Here is a 7,969-nt window from a genome sequence, read left to right as displayed (position 1 = left end):
CTTGCTGCCTTGACAAGAAACAGTTATTTATTGTTGAACAACCTTGAGCCAAAAGGGAGAACACATTTTTTTAGAGCAGATAACAGGAAGCACAAGGGTTTTTTATAATTTTTTACAATTAAGGCACAAAACTCTATTAACCCTTTATAGTGCAAGGTCCTGAGTTCAATCCCTGGTATCACAAAAAAAAAAAAAAAAAAAAAAAAAAAAAAACAGTCTTGAATCTTAGGGCCAGGGAGATAGCTCAGTAAAATAAGCATTTGCCTGGCAAGCTCAAGGGCTTGAGTTCAATCCCCGGTTCCACAAAGCAAACAAACAACAACAAAAAAAAAAACCCCACAGTTGATAGCAGATTGTGGTGGTGTACACCTGTGGTCCCAGCACTATGGGAGGCTAAGTCCAAGCCCAGCCTGACCAACTTAGTGACTTAGACCCTGTCTCAAAATAAAAATAAGGGGCTGGATGGTAGCTCAGTGCCAAGGTCCTGGGTTCAGTCTCCAGTAGCTTTCATTCTCCGTTGACATGTTACCTGACAGATCCATGGGCTCCAGGGTTAGGGCCCTGGCTTCATCTTTGGGAGGTGGCACTTGTGCTGAGCTGAGGCTTCAAGCAGGTGGTCAGCAGCATCTAACCAGATGGAGAAGGTGGCAACATAAAGCACTATGTTTCCGCCCCACGAGTCCTGGATGGGCCACTGCCCGTGGATGTCCTGACTCCCATCACTTCTGAAACACATCGGCCACCTCCAGCCCCCAGGCCTTTGCTCAAGCAGGCTCCCCTCCCTTCAGAAAGTCTGAGAGTTTGCCTCCTCTCACCTTGGTTTCCCACACACTTGCTGCAGCCTCTTTCACCCTATACCTGGACCACTTATCAGGCTGGGCTTTGGTCCCCAGCACAAGGAACAGGCTTCTTGTGGGGCCAAAGTCCTATTCATGGTTTGATCTCTCCCCAAGTGAACAAGTGACTTCACCTTTCTGGGTCTCAGTGTCCTCCAAAGTGTGATTGATTGAGGCCGGGGAGATGGCTCAGTGGAATAAGCGCTTCCCTGGCAAGCACAAGGGCCTGAGTTCAATCCCCAGTTCCGGGGGGAAAAAAAAAAAAGTGGGGTTGATGACCATACTACTACAAGTTGTTACAGGCATGTACCACCATGCTTGTCTCGTCTTAAAAGGAATCAGTCCTGGTAGATTAAGGGCTACCCTGCTCTACTATAACTTCATTGTCACTAATTTTACCTCCCATGACCCTTATTCTCAAATGAGGTCTCATTCTGAGGTATTGAAGGTTAGGACTTCAACATACCCTTTTGCAGAACACAAATGCAGTACATCCTAAGGCTTACTGTCTCAGCCACCTTGGCCTTTGGTGCACCAAAGCCTATTAAAGATACTAGCCGTGGGCTAGAAGATAGTCAGTGGTCTAAGTGCTGGCCTGGCAAGTGCAGGGACCTGGGTTTGATCCCTGGCACCGCATGCCATGTTGGCCCACCCCATATGTACTGAGTGGGTCACCGAAACCAAGCATGGTAGCACACGCCTGTAATCCCAGAGCTGGGGAGGCTAAAACAGGAGGATCACTATGAGTCCGAGCTGTGTAGTGAGACCCCATACCAAATACATAAATTTAAAAAATTAAAAAGATACCATGGGGCCGGGGAGATGGCTCAGTAGAATAAGCGCTTCCCTGGCAAGCGCAAAGGCCTGAGTTCAATCCCCGGTTCTGCAAAAAAAAATAAAGAGATACCAGCGAAGGCCCAGGCATAGTGGTACATGACTATAATTTCAGCAGGAAGACTGAGGCAGGAGGATCGTGAGTTTAAGATCAGCCTGGGCTATACATAGTTCAAGGCCAGCCTGGACTACATAGACCCTTTCTCAATTTAAGTCAGCCACCCCAAGTTGCCAAGTGTAGGGAATCTTACCTGCCAGCCTGACACGCACAATATGGTCAGCCAGCACCTGGATCCAGAGGTCCCAAGGCCAGAGAAGCCCCACCCACCAGGGCTGCTCAGGAGGTCAGTGTAGGAGGCAAAGTCTTTGAAGTTCCCACTAACTTCACAAATCCTATAACAGTGGAGACTGGGACAGTCAGGATGTGTAGTCCCATTGTCTCTCCTGAGGTTGGGCATTTCAGGATCATTCTCCACCCTTGACAGCAGCACCTGAAAAGCCCTTAAGGCCTTCCTCTGTGGGTGAGCTAGCTGTAGAGGGTCCTATCAAATTGCAGCCCAGCAAGCGCCTGCCATGCACACTGGGCAGCCTCCTACTGGTACTTCTCAGCCATGTGGTGGAACAGGAGGACAGAGATTCTGCTGGACTCATGACAGTTACACCAAGGTAGCCCAAAAAGCTATCACACTTAGTCTGAAAAGACAAAGGCTCAAGAAGCACAGATGAAACTGCAGAGGTAGAGGGTGGAGGTGAACCTGCCAGGGGCCCAGGGTACCACAGGGTTGTAGGATTGATCAGGGATCTGGATACAAAGAACCAGCAGAGCCAGCCACTTTGACACCGACAGATGAGCTGGTCACACCCATCACGGGATAAAAAACAAAACATGGAGTGGGGTCAGTGATCAGAGTCTACTTCCTGAAGGAGGTTACCTGTTAGGTCCAACAGGGAGGAGCAAATGGAGCAAAGTGACAGGCATGGGGCCAGCCTGGCTATGACTAAGCCTCATGGGCACTAACAGTCCTGACCAAAAGGAGGTGCAGACCTTGGGACAGATTTTTTTGTTTTTTGTTTCTTTTTTTAAAGTACAGGGCCTATGGGCTGGTGAGATGGCTCAGTGGTCTAAAGCACCTACTTAGAACAAGCTTAACAAAGCACAAGGACCTCGGTTCAATCCCCCAGCACCACATGCCAGCCAGCCCCACCCCCTGGTGGGCTGAGCTGGCCCCCCCCACACAAATAAATAAATAAATAAATTTAAAAAAAATAAATAAATAAAGTACAGGGTCTCAAAAAAAAAAAAGTACGGGGTCTCACTGCCTCCCAAGTGCTGGGATTACAGGCATGCACCACCACGCCCAGTCTCAATCACCATCTCAGCGCCCCAGGGGGAGGGCTGGCACCAGGATCCGAAACCCTGTCCCTGCCCTCTGCCTAAGCAGGCGCTTTAATCCACTGAACCATCTGGCCCACCCTTGGGACAAGTTCTTTTTTTTTGTTTTTTCGGTGGAACCGGGGATTGAACTCAGGCCCTTGCACTTGCCAGGCAAGTGCATATTCTACTGGGCCATCTCCCCGGCCCCAAGGGACAAATTCTTGCTGCTCGTCCTTCTTCCTGGCTGAGAGACCTTCACAGCCACCTAGCACTTCCTCCCTGCAGAGCTCCCCCCACATTTCAGAGAAAATAGGCCAGTTACCCAGCTTCACCCAGAACAGGGCCAGCCTGGATCTCAGGATTCTAATTTAAGTAGCAAGTTCAGGGCCAGTGATGGACTCATCAGGGCGTGCTGGAGTCCATTGTGGCCATTTGCAGCCTGCAGCTGCTGATCCAGATGCAACCAGCAGGGGGCAGCTAAGTCCATCCTTTTCATCCGGAGAGGGCACAGCTCCCTGCCACGCCCAAAAGGCCTGCAGTATAGCCCTGCCCCAAGACAGAACCTGGGAAATTTGGGTTTTTGGTTTTCTGTTTTTTGGTACCAGGAATCCAACTCAGGACCCTGCACTTGCCAGGCAGGCACTTGTGCCACCGAGCTAACTCCCAAGTGAGATTTGGGATCTAGCGCTGCACACCTATCCCCATTCAGAGCAAGCACCCCAACTCCAGCCACTGGGTCCATGATGGGGTACTTCCAGACCTCCAAGAGCACCCTCCATGTCCTAGAAACAGATTCTGCTGTGAAACTTTTTAGTATTTTCTGTGAAGTGACAATGTAAGGGCCGGGGAGATGGCTCCATGGAATAAGCGCTTCCCTGGCAAGTGCAAGGGCCTGAGTTCAATCCCTGGTTCCAAAGGGGAAAAAAAAAAAAGGTACGGCGGGCTCCAGCTGGTGCCCACAAGAGCTGAAATCCCAGAACCCTACCCAACCAGTCTCGTCCTCCGCAGCAGCTTTCCTGGGCCCCCCTTAGCTGCTCAATCCCAGGCCCTTGAGCATGTCGGGCAAGCGCTCCACCACTGAACTACTCCAGGCTTCTATTTTACACCTCCTACATAATGTGACCCAAATGAAATTTGCACCAGGGAATTGATAATCGTCCCAGCTCTTTCCTGGGGTTTCCGTGTCTCCTGCCATTTGCCCTTGGCATTGTTCTAGTGGGAGTGGCAGTGATCGCTGACACCTGAGCCAATGAGCACAGGCTCCCGCACAACTGAAGGTCAGTGGACTCCAGGTCATGTCCTCTGCCACCCACAGCAGCTGGCCCCATGCTCAGGGATGGAGCTCCAGCAGGCCAAAAGGGGCTGGAGCAGAAAAGGCTCCCGCGTTGGTTTGAGGACAGTCTCCCTGCTCCTCTGAGGACACTGCAGGGAGAAGCAACCAGGGCTGAGGCCATTCCTGTTGGCAGCGACCTGTGTGGAAGTGGGAGGCTCTGGCAGCGGAACAGCTGCTGGGTCTCTGGGGAAGGATTTCTATGGATGCTGTGCAAACCTAGAGTTGGCAGATGGCAGAATGTCAGCAGGTGGCCGAGCCCTGTGTCCGTCTGTCCCATCTCGCCCCCTGCCTCCACTCCCCCAAGTGGGCTCGGGGAAGAGGCCAGCAAGTGGAGTTTAGGAAAGCTGAGACTTGTTCAACAGGCGACTGGGTGGAGAAGGACCAAATGTCGCTGGAGGCACCAAGTAGTAGAGGCAGATGAAGGCCATGGGCCAGGGCCGCCCGTCCCACAGTCTTCTATATCCTGGGGCCGGTGCAGCCAGGATGAGCTGCTCACATGGGGAGGACAGGTGAATCAGGTGAGTGCTGTGACAATTAGGATCAAAGGCTTCTAGAAGGGCCAGGGAGATGGCGCAGTGGAATAAGCGCTTCCCTGGCAAGCGCAAGGGACTGAGTTCAATCCTCTGTTCCACAAAAGCAAAAGGATCAGAGGCTTCAGGATAAGAGCAGTGAGCCAGTGAAGGTGGGGATGGGGGCAGGTGGAGCCTAAGCTCAGGACTAGGGTGTTTAGGAGGATTGGGTGCTGAGGGCCAGGGACAAGGGGCAGAAAGCAAGGATATCAAAAAATGTGGGGAAAACAATGTGAGGGAAGCTGGATGTGGGGGGTGCACACCTGTAATCCCAGCACTCGAGAGGCTGCAGCAAGAACACTGTGAATTTGAGGTCACAATGGGCTACAGTGAGCTCAAGACCAGCCTGAACTAACTACTTAGTAAGACTGTCTTAAATTGAAAAAGAGACTGAGGGAGAGGGGAGCAGAATTTCAAGGAACACAGAGTCCTGGGAGATCTTTCAGGGACTGATACCATCAAACTTGTGAACCTGAGGCTGGCCCTGCGGCGGAGCAAGCCCTGGGGAATCTGCCCTGACGTGGCCAGGAAGAATCTGAGGGACCAAGTGCCCATAGATCACATACCCAAAGGGAGGCAAGGTCAGATGCCTAAGCAGCTCTTTCCTGTTTGAAAATTCCTACCCTACTCCTTCCTTTTAACCAACTTGAGCCAAGAAAATAGGCCATTCCCTCCGCTGTGTTTCTTGGACTGTGACAAGTGTCCCTAACCCTCTCCCTATGCCACTTTTTGGTCAAGGGAGGTTACCCTGGTTTCCCCTGCCCACCACAGGCCTGCCCAGTTTCCCAGAGCTTAAGCTGCATGGGGTACAGGGGAAGGAGAGCTACCTCATTTGACAAAAAGACTGGTCCTGACCTTTACACAGTAACAGTGAAATCACAAATATTTACTGATAGGTCGACCACAGGCCAGGGCTTCTGGATCCCAGAGATCCAGAACATGCTGGGGAAAGATCCCCCCTCAGAGGAGGGAGCGCTTTAGAGCTGGATTAGGGGCTTGCTGAGAGGTGACGCACAGCCCAGAGGAGCTGAAGGTGGGGTGGACCTAGGCAGCACTGGCTGGAGCATATGCCTCAGAATTATGAAATGTCAGGATGAGGAGGGGCCCCAGGGTGGAGCCCGGAAGCTGGCAGCAGCCTAGATCTTGTCCTTGGTTATGGGGGTGGGGGGAGAGGCTGCTGGGTCTGAGGGCGGAGCCAGCTTGTTTTTCTCCTCCGGCTGCAGGGAGGCAAGCTGAAGGGGTGGGGACAGGGTGGCACTGGGCCAGCTCACTGTGACTTGCAGTTTCTAAACTCTGGCAGTGCTGAGGCATAGGGTTTAGAGGGAGTGGGCCCAGGCCTAAGGTCTGTAGTGCCGTGAAGAGCACAAGGTGACCCAGGAGCCATAGCTCCTGAATGGACCCGTGGAGGAGGAAGGCTATATATAGTTCTAGCACATTCTCAAGCAGCAGCAGACTGTCATGGGCTACCCTTGGGGTAAACTGAAACACCACCTCTACCACCCCCCCCTCCTGCTTCTCTCCCTTTTCCGGAGGTTCTTGTGGGAAATCCTGGGGTCTTCCCATGGGCTGGTGTGTTGTGTGTTTGAAAACAACAGCAGAGAGGGCTTTTAGAACAAGATTGGGGGGGGGGGGGCTGGGGAGATGGCTCAGTAGAATAACCGCTTGCCTGGCAAGCTTAAGGGCCTGAGTTTAATCCCCGGTTCCGAGAAAAAAAAAAAAAAAAAAAGAACAAGATGATGGGTCTGGTCACCGTGGAGGCCAGGGATCTTCACTGTTCACAGCCCAGAAAAAGCTTGGAGAGGGTGTCTGAGCCTGGAATCTGGATCCTAAGTGCCCACTCCCTATCCATTTCTCTTCAACCCAGAGCCCCTCTGACAGCTGCTTGTGAAGGAGCAAGTTGTGGCCACTGCCAGGGAAGCCCACTGTGCTCAGCCCCACCCAGGGACCCAAGGTTCTGTTTACTGCAGTTTTCTGGAACAGCTTGTTTTGATCTACAGAAATTTGCTGACACACTCACCTCCCTGCCCTTGGCCTCCACCAGGCAGGAAGTATTTTTCACCTTATTTGTAGAAAAAGAGAGCAGAACTCAGGCCCCGCCCAGCATGTACTTCCCTAAAGCAGGACAGAGTGTGTGTGGTCTTTTCTTTTTTTTTTTCAATGCTGACTATATTTCAAGTTGTCACAGAGAGATATTGGGAAAATGTTTTTAAGGCATACTCAAGCCTTGGATAAACCTCATACTGCCACTGGGCAAAGCTTGTTTGGTTGATTTTTATTTATTTATTTATTTATTTATTTATTTATTTTGCAGTACTGGGGATTTTTTTTTTTTTTTTTTCCACAGTACTGGGGATTGAACTCAGGACCCTATGTTTGCTTGCCAGGTAAACATTTATTCTACTGAACTATCTCCCTGGCCCTCTAAAAGTTTTTTTTTGTTTGTTTTTTTTAATTTTCGTATGTATCCTCAAATATACTCCCTTCCCAAAGAAAACTAGCTGCATGAGACGCGGAGACTAGCAGAACTTTCGAGCACAGACCCCTTGAACACAGACCCCTTGAAAGGCTACCATTTTGTCCTTGAAGACTGGGGGTGGGGCCGGGGGTGACCAGAGCAGCTCCAAACCTGAGTGTACAAAGGAGGTTTATTTCTGTTTAGAGAATAATCCAATCCTATGTGTGTTGCTAATTAGCCCTCCTCCTCTTTTATTTTTAAAAATCTATTTGGTACAGGGTCTTACTATGCAGCTCAGACTTGTAGTGATCCTCAGCCTGTGGTGCCAGGGATTGAACCCCAATCCCTGTGCTTGCCTAAGCAGGCTCCTAGTCTGCTAACCTATGTTGCTGGCCCAACTACTTTTTTTTTTTTTTTTTTTTGGCAGTACCAGGGATCGAACTCAGGCGCTTATTCTACTGAGCAATCTCCCCGCCCCCCTCACTCTTTTCCTTTCTTTCTTTCTTTCTTTTTTTTTTTTGAAACTGGGGATTGAACTCAGGCCCTTGCGCTTGCCAGGGAAGCACT

At 50.8% G+C, this 7,969-nt stretch overlaps 1 long non-coding RNA gene across 1 annotated transcript in view; it reads left to right on the top strand.

Annotated features, from left to right (window-relative positions):
• The first annotated feature begins 4,830 nt into the window (after window positions 1–4,830).
• Window positions 4,831–7,969, top strand: part of LOC111815560 — a 9,771-nt gene continuing 6,632 nt past the window's right edge. The window contains exon 1 of the long non-coding RNA XR_002820239.1: window positions 4,831–4,896. This is a non-coding gene — a long non-coding RNA (uncharacterized LOC111815560). The remainder of the gene's footprint in view (window positions 4,897–7,969) is intronic.

Source organism: Octodon degus, unplaced genomic scaffold, assembly GCF_000260255.1.
Source record: "Octodon degus isolate 3935 unplaced genomic scaffold, OctDeg1.0 scaffold00018, whole genome shotgun sequence".
In the NCBI taxonomy this organism is placed as follows: Eukaryota; Metazoa; Chordata; class Mammalia; order Rodentia; family Octodontidae; genus Octodon; species Octodon degus.
The sequence above is the reverse complement of the archived record's forward strand: the minus strand, read 5'-3'. Positions and strand labels throughout refer to the sequence as shown.